The sequence below is a fragment of the Pogona vitticeps genome, chromosome 11 (genome assembly GCF_051106095.1).
Source record: "Pogona vitticeps strain Pit_001003342236 chromosome 11, PviZW2.1, whole genome shotgun sequence".
NCBI lineage: Eukaryota > Metazoa > Chordata > Lepidosauria > Squamata > Agamidae > Pogona > Pogona vitticeps.
In genome coordinates this window covers 16560433-16577597 of record NC_135793.1, presented here as the reverse complement: position 1 = coordinate 16577597, position 17165 = coordinate 16560433, and positions in this window count along the sequence as shown.

Sequence of the window (17165 nt, the reverse complement as noted above, 5' to 3'; positions counted from 1 at the left end):
TGACCTGTGTTGCTTGCTGCCATAAATTTTTAAACAACAATGAGAACTGAACTGGCATGACTTATTGACCAGAAAAGAAAAGAAGAAGAAAAAACATTCCAGAAACACATGCAGTTCTTGACAATATTGTTTTGTTTAATTTCTCACCAAAAAGGGGACCGTTTTGTCACATCCATCATCACAGCCTTGTTATGTATGACAGATTTCTCTCCATAAGGTACAATTTTAAAATCAATCAACCAGCTCAATAGAGTTGTCAAGTTAGTCAAATCCCATTCCCTCAGACTTCAGACCCCAAGCTGATCCCAGGGCCCTGAAGATGCCACAGAGTTGGGCCCTTGTGATGTTACCAAGGTGGGTCCTTGTGATGTCACTGACCCAATGTGTCCTAGAACTTTGAACTGCCTAGAACCTTCAAAGGGACTGCTAATTATGGAAAGGGGCCATAACACTGAACTCTGGATAAATAGACCAAGAATCTTGATAAAACCTGACGGACAGACAGACAGAAACCTTTATTGGCATCCTGTACAAAATTAAAAAACACTAAGATGTAAATAAAACATTCAGCAGCTAACACGTGGCAAGGAACAGCCAATAACATCATTAGGGCTTAGCATTCAGCAATAGCATGATGTGTCGCCTCTGCATGATGGAGTGGATGTATCGGGCTGTTGTCAGGTTAAGTTCCTTAATAGTGCCACCTAGGAGGTGTCAAAGCTTTCTCGGGTCGTCCCATCAAGAATGGAAGAAAAGGAAAGTGCTGAGATAAGACAGGCGGATATCCTTATCAGTAAAACAACATATGCTGCAAGGATTCAACCCTTCCCTGACCACAAGGGCAGACTCTCAGTTTTCTTGAGAAATAGGGCCAAACCTTTTTTGGAAGTAAACTGTCAGAAAGCAGTGCTTGGAATAGAATGTCCTGGGTTGAGAAGAAACAGATTCTGATCCAGTAGTTAAAGAATCTGAGCCAAGCCAGGGTCTATTACCTGTTAATCAAGTAAGATGACTGTTGTGTCCCCCTTTATTATGTCAATGGTTCATGCTTGTTATGTTAATTGTTCATGTATATTCATGTTGCTGAGAGAAATATGATAAGAGGCGGAGCCAGAGAGAGGGTCAGTCAGAGAAGGGAGTATGAGTAGCATGAGAGAGTGGAGAAGGGGATAGAGTGTGGAGTTTGGGGAAATCTGAGAGGTGGTTAGTTAGGAGTGTATTATCAAAGAGAAGATTGTTGTTAATAATAAATTTACCTATAGGAGATATTCATAAATCACTATCAATTTCTGTAATCAATAAACAAAAGTTACATTTAAAAGACTTTGAAGTGTGGAACTGAATCTTCATCTTCCTGAAGTAATTTTGATTTAGTGATCACCTGGTGGCAGCAGTGTAAAAGAGGGGATTGTTTGCCTTCGAGTGCTCTGAGTCTTGACGGTCAAGCAAAGGGGAACGAGGGTGAACGGCACAATGACAATTTAGACACAAAATAAAATAAAATAAAATAAAATAAATTATTATTATTATTGTTATTATCATTGTTATTATCATTGTTATTATCATTGTTATTGTTATTGTTATTGTTGTTGTTGTTGTTGTTGTTGTTGTTATTATTATTATTATTATTATTATTATTATTATTATTATTATTATTATTATTATTATTATTATTATTATTATTATTATTATTATTATTATTATTATTATTATTATTATATTTAGTTAGTGTTTAGGTAAATCACATCCAGCCTCTGCAGCCACTGTGGCTGTTCCCACTGGAGTGCATGTTACACATCTTATCTACAGCTTAGGGAAATTTTCAAGGACCTCCACCACTCCTGCGGCTTGAGGAAAGATGACCACCAGCCCATGGACTACTTTATTTCCAGGCTTTGTGCTTGGACATGTTTAGCCTTGAGGAAATGAGATGGGGGGGGGGAAGATATGATAGCACTTTTCAAATATTTGTCATACAGAGGAGGGGGCAGGATCTGTTCTCAATCATGTGCAAAACATGTAATAAAGAGCTCAAGTTACAAGATGCCAGATATTGGTTGAATATGAGGAAAACATCCTAACTGTTAGAGCAGTTTGAGAATGGAACCAATTACCTCAGTCCTGTAAGTGGTGACGCGCTCCAAGTCTGGAAGCATTCAAGAGAAAATTCCTCTGTCAGGTATACTAAAGTTTGAATTCCTGCCTTGAGCAGGGAGTTGGACTCAATGACTCCAGTCTCCTGATCATCCTTGTTGCCCTCCTTTGAACTTTTCCCAATTTGTTGACATCCTTCTTAAAGACTGGTGTCCCATCCTTGACTGAGTGCTCTGAGAGTACTAGCTGAAGTGTCAAGGAATTGTTATGCAAGAATGAAGAGGACACTCTTCTTCCAAAAATGAACCCTGAGATCTTTTTTGATGGTACAAGCAATTTCCAGAGGTCCAAAGCCAAACACCCATCCATGACTGAGTCTTGGAGGACTCAGTGTGTGTGTGAACCTTTTTTCTTTTAAACAAACAAGCAAAAAAAAAAAAGCTCTCTTGCAACCTGCAGTGGCTGTAGGGAGCAATTCGACAAATGGTGTCTGTTTCTGAAGGGTTCTAAATGTTGTCCACTTTTGGGAAAAAGCTCCCACAAGCCTCAAATAAAATACAATAGCAGAGACAGGGTCAAAACATGGCAGAAAGGTATTCTTTGTGCTCCAGAGAGAACAAGGGACCTTTTAGATCAACCTATTAACAAAATCTTTGTGAATACATAATTGGGAGGGGAGCAGAAATACAGCAGGGTGCCTCAAATAGCATGGACCCATAGTTTAAGAACATGAACCTCTGTTGCCTCAGCACTTTCTATGTGAAGAAGATGTCCATGATGGGGATAGAGTCAAGTGTTCTCCTCCTTGCATGTTGCATAAAGCATGACAAATAACTCCTGAATAGGGCTAGAGATCTGTTTTCATCTGCTCAGACCTGTAATCAGGGCTTCCTTAGACAAGACATAGGCAAAGCAGCAAAGAACCTGCAACCCTTAGAGGCCTTCAGACATGACAGCCACAGGTCAGAGGTTTTTAGACAAAATTCTTAAGTTTCATTTCACCCAGCACTGTCTTATTCAACACCAGCAAATGATCTTTTAGAAATAAGCCTCAGGGCCATTGTCAAAGTAGTTAATTCATCTACTATGGATGAGTTTTAGATTCAGAATTTATTTAGGAAACAAAACAAAATGGTGGTACCTCGACTTACGAACTTTATCTGTTTTGGAACGCCATTCGTACGTCAAAAGGTTCGTAAGTCGAAGTACCATTTTCCATTGAAATGCATGGGAACGGAATTAATCCGTTCTAGCATTTCAAAAGATTACCTTTGGAGGTCTCAAACGGCTTTTCCCCTGACATCGGAGGAAGCCTTTTGAGACCTCTGAAGGAAAAAAGGCAGGGGAAAAGGGCTTGAAATTTGAAAGGGCTTGAAATTTGAATTTCCCACCCTTTCTCCCTGCCTTTTTGGCTTCGGAGGTCTCAAAGGGCTTTCCCCCTGACATCGGAGGAAGCCGTTTGAGACCTCCAAGGCAACAAGGCAGGGGGAAAGGGGCACAAAATTCAAATTTCCCTCCCTTTCTCCCTGTCTTTCTGCCTTTGGAGGTCTCAAACGGCTTCCTACAAAGTTGGGGGGAAAACCTTTTGAGACCTCCGAAGGCGCCGATCGCTCCATTCGCAAAAAAATGGCATTGACTTGCAAACGGAACCTCACTGTAGGTCGATGCCAATTTTTGCGAATGGAGACGTTTGAAAATTGAAAAGTTCATATGTAAAGGACGTTCATAAGTTGAGGGTTGACTGTATCTGTTTCTGAATGGACTTGAAATGAAGTGAAGAAGCTCAAATCAAGTTGGGGCTTTGCAATATTTCAAAGTTTGCTTCTGCAGTTGAGCAACAGCTTCCATTTCAGAGGATCCAGGAATGACTGACAGCTGGGCAATAGTACTCAGCTAAAGCAAGGGTGGATTCACAGAAGGGCAGGAACTAAGCAAGGAGTAAATGGCATGGTGCTTATGGAAGGAAATAGGGAAACATTCCTCATCCCAGATCAGCGCTCTGTATTTTCTGCCATGTATATATGCCCCCCCCCATTCAGACAAATACAAATGCATACAAATTCTTTAAAATATTCGGATACAAATAGAGCTAGATAGGCTACAACTCAGCTTGAAGCAAATTCACAAGACAAATAATTGAGACCAAATCAAAGTGAACGGTATTTCCACGCACCCTATATGTACTTGGGTAAAAGTTTCTGCAAGCATATTCCTGGACCAGTTAGAAACCCAGTTTTTATATGAGGGTCTTGCCTGGATCTCCAAGAAAGAGCACCTTTTCTTGTTTCAAGGTCCCATGAGGAGCAACAATGAAAACGGAATTAGAAAAATATTTTGAAAGGCAAAATGTACCATGGCCGAATTTGCTGAGGAGTCTCTTCTCACCTCAAATTCATTTTCAGTTCCCTTTTATGATTCCTTAGCAGTTATTCCAATTACAGATCAAATGACACTTGGAATTCAAATGTGTGCTAGACACGGTGGTATATTCTGAACCGTTGGATATTGGCAAAGCACAGAGGGGCTTTTCAAAGGGCACAGAGCAAAGCACAGAACAGCCATCTCATCAAGAAAGAGGTCTCCATGATGGATGAGAAAGTACAACTGGGAATGCTTTAAAAACCCTCATAAAACAATTTCTCTTCGGATGGGAAGATAGAATTCTTTGAAATTTGTGCAAGAGATAAACGCAACTGAAAATCACATATAAATACATGATTTCTCCCTGTCATTCAACAGCAATCAGCTAATCTAATTTAATGCAATGCTGTGCAGTACTTACAGAGGGTTAATTTGTACTGTTTTGTGCGACCCTACCTATAATAGCTAATTTCTGCACATTAGCTTGGTTACCCTGCTCAACCTCATCTCTGAAGCTGTCAGATTTAAAATTACAAATGCACTGAACTGTACAAAAATAATTTCAAAGGCTGGCAAAACTCTTCAAAATGGGTTGGCTGGCTTGGGGTGCCAGTGGAATTCTTGCTAATCACAGTGGGTATTTTTTCTTTTCTCTTCAGCCTGGTTTTGCAAATTGATTTTAATTCACCTGGTTGCCCATCTGCCAACTATCTGCCATGGGGATGATCCAGATGGATCAGATACATGACATGACTGAGCAAGATGGGCATTAATTGCTTAAGTGATGACAGAAAGTTATCATAGGTTCTTTCTTTTTTTGGCTCAGAACCTACTGAGAGAGAACATGAGATCCTGGATTGAGCAGGGATAAAAACCATTGCCTGACTTGTTCTTTGTGAATTTGTCAAACTTTTTCTCCTTGCCTGCAAGTAGGGAGGGTTTGGGAGACTGACGTCAATTATAGTTTTTGTATTTGTGAGCTGATTCCGTGCCTTTTGCCCAAATTGTGCAGAACTGAAATAGGCACTTTTTTTTGCACAGCCTTTTGAAAACTGAAGCATCTGATGGGTTATTTGCATCTTTATTTATCCATAACCCAGTCCCTGAAGCATATCAATGTTTCAGAAATGTGACTCTGGCTCACCTCCATATCAGAGCAGTCATTGTTCCGAACAAGACCGTGATGACCAGTCACAAAAAAGCAAGCCCAATTGCTAACCATTGGAGACATAAAACACATTTGCTGTGACAATCAGATGTCTTTCAATATTTAGGAAAATGACTTGTTTGACTGATGTGCTCATCTGAAGGGATGAGGTGGCAATGTGGGTTAAACCGCAGAAGCCTCTGTGCTGCAAGGTCGGAAGACCAGCAGTTGTAAGATCGAATCCATGTGACAGAGTGAGCTCTTGTCGCTTGTCCCAGCTCCTGCCAACCTAGCAGTTCGAAAGCATGCAAATGCAAGTAGATAAATAGGGACCACCTCGGTGGGAAGGTAACAGCGTTCTGTGTCTAGTCATGCTGGCCACATGACCATGGAAACTGTCTACGGACAAACATTGGCTCTACGGCTTGGAGACGGGAATGAGCACCGCGCCCTAGAGTCGGACACGACTGGACAGATTGTCAAGGGGAACCTTTACCGTTACCTTTATATGTAATATATAGTTTCTCTGTGGCATTTAGGTAAATATGAGCAAAAGGCTCTTTTAGACCTCCCTATCCTTCAAAGGATGGTTTGCGCTAAATATATGAAAATCTCTCACTCTCCATTTTGTATTGTATCTCTAGATGCCACATGAACGTTTTCCCTGTCCTTGCTTCAGAGCAGTTTGCAAGACTTCGTTTTTGCATCCTGCACTAACTTTTTTCTCACTGATTTTGTACATTTATTGTACCTAATATACACCCAACATATTCATTAGTTACACATTTTACCACATTTAAGTATTTTCCGATTGTTCTAAATCATAAGTGTGGTTCCTAGGCTGGGAGGGATTTGGAATTAGCATTACTTTGGCTTGGCCTAGTAACAGCACAGCCAAACTGAGCATCTTAGGGGATGACTATATTGTTCATTTATTCCTTAATTTATGTTGGATTGGGCACAGATGAATTTGAATTAAAATTATGTGACTACACAATGCAAACCTCAACATGGGGAAGCCTGCTGTGGAATAATCTTTTTTGAGTCAGGGAATCATCTCTTTTTTTGTTGTTGTTGTTCAGCTGGCAGTGGAGGTTTAAATTTGTTCTGATCCAGTTCACATCACTTTTATCCATTTTCTGCCAGTGTGACCATCTGATCCAATGTAAACAGGTACTCTCAAGGGTGTCAGTTCCCCTCAAACAACTGCCTCTAATTTCCACACAGTGTCTTTTTGTATTTTCAAGTTTCAGCTCAGTTGAACAGTTTTGCAAGGGCATGCGGGGGGGGGGTAAATAAACCAAAAATGGAGAGGTTAAAATAATCAATTAGCATCTTGTTAGCACTTTAAGGCAGTTTCTGCTCCTGGATCATGCTTCTGCCCTCCTGTGTCCTACAAATCATTGTCTGGACAGCTGTACAGTGGTGCCTCACATTATGACGTTAATTCATTCCAGTGAAATCTCTGTAGAACGAAAATGTCGTAAAGTGAAAATAAAAAAGCCATTGAAACACATTAAAACCTGGTTAATGCATTCCAATCAGCTAAGAACTCACAGTCCAGCGAAGATCCTCCATGGGGCGGCCATTTTCGGGTGCCTGTGCAGTGAAAAATGGCTCCTAAACACAGTGGGGAGCCATTTTGAGCACCTGGTGGCCATTTTGAAAACCCAACGATCAGCTGTTTTGATCGTCAGGAAGCGAAAATCGGTTCCCGAAACAGGGAATCAATCATCGTGCAGCGAAATTCCCCCATTCAAAATGTCGTTTTGCGATCACTTTTGCAATTGCAAAAACCTCCTCATAATGTGGATTCATCGTTAAACGAAGCACCGGTCTTGTGAGGCACCACTGTAGTGATTCACCCCCGGAGACCCGGTTTGATGAACTGCGAATACACAGTAGATCAAACCATACTTTCCCCAATGTGTATGTTACACTGTGAACTAACTAGGGTTGCAGCTAAGAGAAGTCAAGTAATGGCAACACCACAAAATGCAGTTCCTGGATTAATATCCTTGTAGATATTCTGAAGAGTGTATAAGGTTATACAAATTTATTCTTTCTTATCCAATCTTCAAATATATAAAATAGCTGCAAAGCCTCAAATTTGTATATTTAATATTTTATCCCTCCTTTGACCTCTAACATGCACTTCATTTTGCATGTGAAAATCTTCTTGTTGGCCTGGCCGAATTTTGTTAATCCTTATTTTATGCATCTTAAAATAATGGGTTCCTAAGACCTTAATTTATATTAATGCCATCTTCTCAAACTTTTGACAGAATTCCATTCATAATGAAATGTTCGGGAGGTAATTATTACACTTTCTTCTTCAGGAATTATGGGAATTATTTATACTCCGAGTCTTAATATCATAGCTTCATTGCCTAATAGGAAAAATCCACAGGAAATGAATCATTGGAGGAAGAATTAAAAATCTTTTCTGTTTCAAATATATATTTTTCACAAAGATAAAAAGATTTCTAATAGCATAGAATCCACACTGCTGCAGGCAGAACGTGCAAATCAGAACTTCGTCTTTGTAACTCAAAGCTACCCATTAATACTCTTGCACCCTTTGTTGAAAAAAAAAGCTATAAAATGCAATGCTGTAATGATTAGTTAATGAAACAGTGGAGTGATAATGAGGCTATAAGAAATGTAAGTTAAATTATTAAATTTTTGAAAAAGATACCACCAAAAAAGAAAGGTAATGGAATTTCAGAAACACACAGCCTTACCTTTTTCAGCTGAAGTACGGTCAAAAGATACAAACTTTGTGGTAGCTCAGAGCCTTGCCTACAGCCTCGAGTCATGTTCTAATGGAACTCCTGACATTACAAATGCCTTCATTTGACAGTTGTTCCCCTCTTGTAAAATAATGGGTCATGCGCAAAGCTTATTATAAATTACACAGAAGCTGTAAAAGCCATAAAGATTTCAACTGACATTTACTACGGAGAAGTAGCTTGAGGATGTTGATACATATTGATAAGAATCTAGAGTGTGACATTTGGAAAGTTTACTCCTAATTCATTTGCAGAGCATGCCATATATATATAGTCTAACACACGGCTCTGTCATGTCATTCCATTGCGGAGTATACACCTGATGTTTGCAAAAATACAGCCATCTTTTTATCGCTTGTTCTCTCTCTCCTTCATGCTCAAGCAGTTTTCTTTCCTCTGTGGAATACACCCTTCATAATTATCTATACATCAACTCAATCTGATGTTTACATTCTGATCATCCTCGAGTCAAGTGGAAATAGTGAGCTAGGATTACAACCCCGCTCCTCAATTTCTCTATCTAGAGAGTGTAGGCAGATGGAGTAGGTGTCACCTCAAATAGTTATTTACACATCACAAAAAAAAAAAAAACCCAGGAGATATATCACCCAAAAAAAGGGGGGGGGTACTGATTTGCACAAACTTTAATGAGATATTTTACATGCACTGAAGAAAAAGTAGACATTTTATAACTGAATTACACTGCATTTCAGCCGATAGTGAGAGATCTACATTCCAAGAGATAATTATGGACGCAGTGTCAAGGTTCTTGACCTGCCTCCCTGAGGTCCTTTAACTTCAAGTTAGACCGACTGGACAGCTCTTTAAATGGAGGGCATCGCCAGAAGGAGGCACAATCCCCTTCCTTTTCCAAACTTTTAGAGGGCACGTGGTCAAGATTGTACGGCAATTGTTCTCAGAAGTGTCAAAATGGCAGCACTCAGTGGAGTCCTGGGCAAATCTGTGCAGTAGGATGACCAAGTTCCAGAGGTGGTGGCAAATGTGTGGCTAAGATGGACTGGTGGTCAGGTTCTGAAGCAAGCCGGTGAGGTCACCGGGTCTTTTAGAAATAAATTGTTCAACCTGAGTAGTAGTTTTTTACATAAACCCATCAGGATTCCAGTTAGCAGCTCTGATCAACTGATTCCTTCCTGTCTGCCCATCTTCAGATTCTCTTCTCGGGATAAGGCTGGGTGGTGGGTTTGCTGTGGGCTACTTAGGCTCAGGCCAGCTAGTGTATCGTTCCTTGGAAAAGCTGTCCCAGAGACATTGATAATAAAATAATGGAATTCAGCAGCCTCAGCTCAAAGCTTTTAGCACTTGTTTTTTTTAAGTCAACCAGAAAAACATGAGAAAGCAAAGCAGAGCACAGACAAAGAAGGGGAAAATGTTTCTCTCTATACCTTTTAAAAAATATATATTTACAATTCTGTCCTAGTCTTATAGTTCTCTGATTCTTAAAACATTAATGCATGCCATAAATTTTGTTGCCTGATATTGTGGCCAGTGTAAATAAGACCTTTCCAACACAAAGTGTAACATTTATTTGAAAAGAGAAGCGTTTGCCTGAGTTCCATTGAAAATTTATTCCATGCTCAGATTTGTGTTTTTATCTTGGGAATTAAAAATAACCACAACAAAGCATCTGAGGAATTACACGTATTTTCCTTTAAATAAAGATAGCAAACTCAAACAGAGAGATTTTTATCTGTGACAGATGAAGCTATGGCAATTACAATGAGCCCCATTGTATCCATCCTTTTGCTGGTTTATGTCCAGCAATTCCTCCAGGAAATGTCACAAATCCACGGGATGTCCTTGAGCTTCAGAGTTTTCATTTCAAGCTTTGATTTAGCTGATGAAAACCATACATATAATGCATTAATCCAGATGGTTCCCTTAGCAACTCTGCTTTTGCAAAATGCCGTAAACAAAATCCAAAGTTCATATCAAGACAATGGTGGATGACAGTGAGACATTGCCCATTGGGGAAGCAGGTAAATTGTTGAAGTGGAAGGTAGGGGTGGACAGAGTTCAACACAGATGAGGTTTCTGGGGGAAAGTGTTGATAGGTAACAAGGGCAAAAGGAAGCCCATCTTATGCATTTTAATTAGGAAGTATGAAGCATTTAGTATCAGTAGCAAGAGACGGTTTATTAGTTTTTGTACATATATGCCCTCCTCCAGATATTAGATAATCATCTGCAGTCCAAAGAGTCATTCTATCACTTCTCAGTTATGCATGGCCTCAAGATTGGTATGCTATATAAATTCAGTTTTTCTGCATTCCGTTAGGACTGACCTGATTCACAGTTCTCTGACTAACGTGTCAGTCAGGATATAGCTAGCTACTGAAATCTGGCCTTTCTAAATGATCCGATGCAACCTTTTGCACAATAATAATATCAAAAATTTTTAAATCTATTCTTAAAAGAGCAAATAAATTTACAAATGTGCATGTATTATTTCTGTACTGCCTTTTTAAAAAATCTTAGATTAATGAGAAAATATGGTAGAATGGACCCATGCAAAAAACAAATGAATCGAAATGAACCAGTATGGCATGGATATAAGAACATCATCTGTGAAGAATACAGATGGAAGGAAGCAGAAATTGGAAAAGGTACTTTTCAGACGACATTCCATAGAATCCCCTAGGCAGAATGGGATTCCATTATGGAATATATATATATATCCCAAACTCATAGGAAGCCACAGTAGAGGTTCCTCAAATAAGTTATGCACACCCCAAGCGTAATTCTTGAAAAACTTGTCATTCTCAATGAGACCGACTTTCTCTATATGTTGTGAAATAGTTTGAAGAAATTGCTAACCTTCCATAAGATTCTTCATCACCAGCATAAGAATGGACACTTCTATAATGTTTTGTTTGTTTGTTTGTTTGGTCAGTGTAGCGAAATGCCAACAGGTGATGTCATTCCTGCCTGCCCATCACAGAAGCTCAAAAGGGAGGAGCCAAGGATAGGGCAGGAGAGGTGGAGTCAGAGAGACAGTTGGGGATGTTAAATGGCAGTTAGGGTTTAGGAGAGAGAAGAAGAGGGTTAGTGATTTGAGCTGAGAGAGTTAAGATAGAGAATTGAGATGGTTAAAATGTATTGAGCAATCAGGAATGAAATTATAAGTACTATAAGATAGCTATTGATTAAAAGTATATAGTAAGGTAAAGGTAAAGGTTCCCCATGACAATTTTTGTCCAGTCGTGTTCGACTGTAGGGGGCGGTGCTCATCCCCATTTCCAGGCCATAGAGCCAGCATTTGTCTGAAGACAATCTTCCGTGGTCACGTGGCCAGTGTGACTTAGACACGGAACTCTATTACCTTCCCACCAAGGTGGTCCCTATTTATCTACTTGCATTTACATGCTTTCAAACTGCTAGGTTGGCGGGAGCTGGGACAAGTGACGGGAGCTCACTCCGTCGCGTGGATTCGATCTTATGACTGCTTGGTCTTCTGACCCTGCAGCACAGGATTCTTTTGCGGTTTAGCCCACAGTGCCACCACGTCCCTATATAGGTATATAGTAGTTCAGAATAAAAGTACTTGAAACCCCATACATAATCAAATCCTTGGTAATACCTGATACAGTTCACACGTGATTTACCTTTGTGATTTACTTGACAATAAATGAATATTTGTTACTCAAACCTCTGATTCCTAAGTTCAATAAACCTTAGCTTTGGCAGCACACATGTATAACATACATAATCGGTATTAGGAGGATAATACCTGGTGGCAGTTAGAAGAGAAAATGGTGTGAGCCTTTGTGAGGGCCAAAATAAACAGGGGCAACAAGGTCGAACGCCACAGTCAGCCTTCCACGTGTTGGAAGTATTTGTGCCATCCTATCTATGTTTTACATAAACTGTCTCTGAATAAATCTGGTGTCTTTGCCTTTGTGAAGCTAAGCATTCACACACAGAGAGACAGACAGACAGACAGACACATACACACACACCAAACAGTGACTGATCCAAAAAGAGATTGATCTAAAAAGACACAAATAGTGCATTACATGCTTCTACGTTTTAAAAGGCCATGCCAATATTTTCCCATCATGCAGATATTTCCCCTTATGTTTTGCACAGAAGGATGTTCTTGGTGTTTGTTCAAAGAAATTTTTTAGAAATGGGAAAAATCTCATCAGGAAAGGAAAAAAAATAAAGCTTTATGTCTTGTGGATGGAGAGAAAACATTCTCACAAGCAAGGCTTTACATTCCTAAGACATATTAACATGAGTCATCCCTCAATTTAATATTTCAGGAAATTGTCATTCCAAACTGCAAGATCGAATAAGCCTAATGAATATGAAATATGCTTTGATTAGTATCCTAATTGCAAGATACAGTGCTCCCAAAAGGTCTTATATACTATACTGAGATACCCAACCTTTATGTCTCCCTGGAATTAATTTATCTCCGAGACCTTTGAAAACTGGTGGTGATTAACATAAAGCTGTGAGATGTTGTCAGGTGTCATTTATGGCCACACCACTTTGATAGTTGAAGAGTTACATTAAAAACAATTACTTACGGCCACAGTGTCACTTAATGTGTTTCTCTCTGCCTGACAATTGACTTGCATCTGAAATTGGTAATACTCCACCCGCTCCCAAATAAATGAGATAAAAGTATATTTTGACAGAAGGGTTACGTACATGTCATAAGGAGAAAGCATTTTAGAATGTTTTGTATGGTAAGCATATCGCTTTAGGGTTCGCTCCCATCAGCAAGTGTAAGACATATTACTACGGGTGAAAAGAAAGTTTTAATATAACTTTATCAGCTGAAACCTGAAGACTGTAATAATGGTGGTGGGGCCTTCCAGAAACATCTGTTCCACTTTCTTGATGCAGCTACAGCCTGTGTATGCTGCCATGGTGATGCCATCACTGGGTACCATTTCTGTTCTTTAAAGATGACAGTGCATTGTGAACTCTAAGGCAGTGGTCCCCAACCTTGGGCCTCCAGATGTTTTTGGACTACAACTCCCAGAAGCCTCCACCACCACCTCTGCTGGCCAGGATTTCTGGGAGTTGAAGTCCAAGACCATCTGGAGGCCCAAGGTTGGGGACCACTGCTCTAAGGCATCTTTCTTATTTGTCTTCAAGCAAAAACAACCCAATCTGGCATTAGAATGATACATTTAAGGATGAGAAGGGAAACAGGAATCAGTTGGTCTTCCTGCTGTTCTGTTGATCAGAAGGATCTGTAAGAATTAAAAGCTAAGGCTGAATCCAAATGTCATTTAACAATAATTAATTATTGCCATAAAGTGGATTCTGACCTATGACAATCTTTTCCAGGGTTTTCTAGGTGCAACATATTCAGAAGTGTTGTTTTTTTTCCCCCCACAGATGCTCTGTGAATTCCAACTCATGAACTCTCAGCCAGGTATCCAATTCATTTTGATGACTATCTTCTGGACCCAGCAAAATTCAGCATCCTGTTCACAATTGATAGAATGTTACAGGAGAAAATACACTGTTTTTCCTGAGATGGAAAAATTGTTGAAAAATACGCACATCAAGAAAGGTCCGTAGTAAAATATAGACAAATATTTTTCCCCCAACCTTATCTAGAAATCCAGAAAGAAACTTGGAAAGCAAATGAAGATAGGATTCAGAGAAAGTGAGAAATGAAGACTGGGAAACTTTCACACAGTAAATGAACAGAGAAATTCGATTCAATGTGTTGCTACACATCGGCTGCAATCCAGTAGTAAGTTGATACTAAAGTAGTCTCATTGAAACAATGGTACTTACAGAAAAGTTGACTTACCAAATCCCTGTTGTTTCAATGAACCTACTCTAGTTCTCACTTGCTACTGGACTGCAGTCTGTGGACACTATATATGGAACACAAACAAACAGAGAAGAGTTTATTTCTAAACTTTGACCTCAGAATATAAAAATTAAGCCATATGGACAAGCCTATATGCTCACATTTTACTAAATTCAGTTTTAAGAAGCAAGTCTCTTACTGTTGCTAAGAAGGATTGACTGTCCTAGAATTATTACAGCTCTCTATTACAGTCAGCTAATTTTATTATTCTTTTTTTTTTTTACTGGAGATTTGGAAGTTAGCCACCAATATGAGGGCATGGAGCTTTCTTTTCCTGTGCCAAAGAGAAACCGGTGTAAAAGCCCTCAACAAAACTCTTGCCAATTGTTTCTGTTCTGAAGTTTTGGAAAGATTAGGGGTACTTCATTCTCTCTGCTCAAGGAGGCCCCAGGGAGTCTTCTCGCACAGCCTGCCAAAGCCATAGGAAATTGTTTGCAGTAGTTTTAGAATATTTACTGCCGCAGAAGATTAGCCTGAAATGCCCAGTTTCATTTCATGTTTGTTTTTTTTAATGGGGGTGCAGGGAAGAAATGGAAGAAGAGGTCTGAATCACATTCTTGATTACTTGAAGTGCACCACATATTTATTGAAACAAGAGTATCAGAGTAGAGAAGCCAAAGGTCTGGCTTTGTTATTAGTATGATGGGGGTACAAAAAAAGGCAAATGATGCTTTAGGCTGCATTAACCGAAGAACAGGGATGTGGTGGTGCTGTGGGCTAAACCGCAGAAGCCTCTGTGCTGCAGAGTCAGAAGACCAGCAGTCGTAAGATCGAATCCACGCAATGGAGTGAGCTCCTGTCGCTTTGTCTCAGCTCCTCACCAACCTAGCAGTTCGAAAGCATGCAAATGCGAGTAAATAAATAGGCACCACCTCGGTGGGAAGGTAAAACAGCACTCCCTAGTCATGCTGGCCATGTGGCAACGGAAACTGTCTTTGGACAAGTGTGGGCTCTAAGGCTTTAAAACGGGATGAGCGCCACCCCTAGAGTTGGACACGACTGGACTAAAAAAAAATGTCAAGGGGAACCTTTACCTTTTAACAGAAGAATAGTCTCCACATCCCATGAGGTACTAGTTCCCCTCTATTTGGCTCCGGATAGGCCTCATTTAGAGTACCATGTCCATCCTGGACATCACACTTCAAGAAAGATGCTGACAAATTGGAACAAGTTCAGAAGAGGGCAACAAAGATGAAACCAAACCTTAGGAGGAAAGACTGAAAGAACTGGGCCTGTTCAGCCTTGTGAAAAGAAGACAGGGGGATGATATGATAGCACTTTTCAAATACTTGGAAGGCTGTCATACAGAGGAGGAGCAGGATCTGTACTCAATCACCACAGAGTGCAAGACACGCAACAATGGGCTCCAGTTACAGGAAGCCAAATTTCAGTTGAATATCAGGGAAAACTTCTGAACTGTTAGAGCAGTAGGACAGGGGAAGCAATTACCTCGAGAGGTGGTGAGGGCTCCAACGCTGGAGGCATTCAAGAGAAAAGTAGACAACCACCTGGCAGATATTCTTTGATTTATATTCCTGCATCAAGCAGGGGGTTGGACTTGATGGTCTTATAGGACCCTTCCAACTTCACAGTTCTGTGGTTCTAGAGCAAAGTCAATTATGGAGGCATGTTTTTGGAAAGTTTAGAAGGATCTCTAAGTGAAGGATCAACATAAGGGCACAGTACTGAATAAAAAGGGCTTTAACTAGAGATTGGTGTTCTTCATTAACTAAAGTTTTAACTAGGGATTGGCACTGCTCACCTTTCAGTATTCATGTTTTAATCATCTTCTGTTTAAGCTACTGCAAGGGACTTTTTTAAAAGCTGGAACTGCAATAGGAAGAAAATAGCCCAAATTCATATGTGACTAGATGAGATGGATGTAACCAGCCACAAAATGCCCCCGGGAAGAATATTCCATTACCCTTTTCAGATGGAAAAGTGCTATTGCCAGATAGATAGATAGATAGATAGATAGATAGATAGATAGATAGATAGATAGATAGATAGATAGATAGATAGATAGATAGATAGATAGATAGATAGATAGATAGACAGACAGACAGACAGACAGACAGACAGACAGACAGACAGATAGATAGATAGATAGATAGATAGATAGATAGATAGATAGATAGATAGATAGATAGATACCGTATTTTTCGCTCCATAAGACGCACCTTTCCATAAGACGCACCATTTTTTTAGGAGAAGAAAACAGGAAAATATAATCTGTTTTCTTCGCTCCATAAGACGCACAGACTTTCCACACCCCTGTTTTGTGGGGAAAAAGTGAGTCTTATGGTGCAAAAAATACAGTAGATAGATAGATAGATAGATAGATAGATAGATAGATAGATAGATAGATAGATAGATAGATAGATAGATAGATAGATAGATAGATAGATAGATAGACAGACAGACAGACAGACAGACAGACAGACAGACAGACAGACAGACAGACAGACAGACAGACAGATAGATAGATAGATAGATAGATAGATAGATAGATAGATAGATAGATAGATAGATAGATAGATAGATAGATAGATAGATAGATAGATAGATAGATAGATAGATAGATAGATAGATAGATAGATAGATAGATAGATAGATAGATAACACCAGCAACTTCCAAATGGGACATCCAACTGAAAGTCAGCCATCTCATCCAGATTGAAAAACTGATGCAACCAGCCACAAAATGCCCCTGGGAACAATGTTCCAGGCCATGTTCTGGGCAGAAAATGGATATTGCACAAATCAGACTCTTCTGAGTAGGACAGCTGCATGAAATCCACCCATCCCATCCCACTTTTGTGGCTAACTGTTAGGGACCCTTGACTTTTGTTGGTATGTCCCATTTGAAGTCTCCATTCTAGGCTGGAGTTTTTGTTTTTGTTTTCAGT